The following is a 2,022-nucleotide window of genomic DNA, read 5'->3' as shown; positions in this document are numbered from 1 at the left end:
GGCACCCATACCCCGTGCTGTGAGCCCTACATGTGTGGGCGATCAATTATTACCATTTCACCTCCCGGAGGGAGTGATGAACACGATCACACAGGCTAGAGATCCGTCTGCTAGATGGCTCTACACGTCTAAATGGTCAGTGTTCGCTGAATGGTGTTCAGCTCATGAATTGGACCCGCTAGATTGTGAGGTAACGGTGGTGCTTTCTTTCTTGCAAGAGTTGTTGGACAGCGGGAGAACCCCGTCCACGCACAAGGTGTATGTGGCGGCCATAGCAGCATTTATGAAGCCTCTAAATGGCCAGTCGCTGGGAAAGAATGACCTCATAATCCGTTTCCTCAGGCGAGCTAGGAGGTTGAACTAGGGCTGGGCGATATGGCTGAAAACTGTATCACGATATAAGTGTTTCATATCGGTCGATATCGATAATTATTGATATTTTTTATGACATATTTAAAATAAGGACCAGTCCAGGAGAGAAATATATTACATTTAAAGATTTTTTTATTTTAAACTCTCTCTTTACCTCTGATTATAATCCCATCAGTTATAAAGGCAGAAATGTCAACACGACCATGGAAAACTCAAAAGTCTAAAATCACAATGAACACTTAACAATTATCTCTTAACATTAAGGTGCAAAATTAAAGAATACGTAAGAAATGCTTTATAAAGGGGTGGGCGATATGGCAAAAATATAATATTACGATTTCTTTCAGAAAAATCACAATTCACGATTTTATCACAATTCTTTTTTTGTTGGTTTTACTATTTTGTGACTGAGCATTACAGCCAAACTAATGTCCATATTTTAAAAACAAAGCCTTAGGTAACAAAATATAAAATAAAAAAGAATGGCAGACAGGGGCGAAGATAAAAAATGTTCTCATTATTTTCTTTGTTATTAAATATTAAGATCAAAGATACACATTACACATACACAACTTAATATACAAATTAAATAAACAGTGCTTTGTTTTCAGCTACAGTAGGTGTATTTAACAGTAGCATTGCAGAAAGTAATTAAATGAACAAATATGAAAATAAAACAAAACAGACTTCACTGTATGAATTATACATTGATACTTATTAAAGCTATTATTAAAGTTATCAGTCAAGAGCAGTGAGTGCTTTTCTCTTTAGATTTTGTTGTTTTATTAACATTAAAGGGATAGTTCTCCTATAAATTCTAATTTTCATAATTTACTCTCTCACGTTGTTTTAAACTCGAATAAGTTTCTTTCTTCTGTTGAAAATAAAAGTTATTTGGAAGAATGACCAACAGTTGATGTACCCCAGTGACTTCCACAGTATATTTTTCTCCTATGGAAGTCAATGGGGACCAGCTACTGTTTGGATACCTACATTCTTCAAAATATTAATATTAGAAAATATTGGAAGGAAATTAATACAGGTTTGGAACAACATTAGAGTGCATAAATAATTAGATAATTTTTATTTTTGGGTGAACTATCCCTTTATGGACAAGCGGCAGCGTGTTTACTATTACTACTGTCTCTTTAAGAGCTGCGCGCGACGCGTCTATTATACACGCATTTGAAAAGCAGATTTTCTCTCAATTTTCTCAAGTTTGCTTTCACTTTAGACATATCCGATTAGTTTATGTAAACCTTGTGTGTATATAACAGTATTAGCACAATAAGACTCGAAAGATAACTTAGTCCAGTATTCAGGCGCTGGTAGATAGGCTTTTAGTGCATGTGAGCTTCACATGTACGCGCTGAGAAACGCACACGCTAGAACAGCGCATCAGCACGAGAATAACAGAGAAACTGACGACGGTCTTGCATAATCTGCAGACGACATTGGTCTGACTATGATCAGACTTGAAGTCAGGCGAGATGACTTTTCCTGTTATATCAACAATCGCTGCGGCACTCATTTTCTACTTTACTCATCTTCTACTTTCACTCCACGCCGGTTCTGTTACTGAAGAATCCAACACGAGACAACAATATTGCGCAACCATACTGACTGGCTGTTAGCGTGTCACTTCCTATG

Source organism: Squalius cephalus, assembly GCF_949319135.1.
Source record: "Squalius cephalus genome assembly, contig: scaffold_85, whole genome shotgun sequence".
Classification (NCBI taxonomy): Eukaryota; Metazoa; Chordata; class Actinopteri; order Cypriniformes; family Leuciscidae; genus Squalius; species Squalius cephalus.
Note: the sequence above shows the minus strand (reverse complement) of the source record.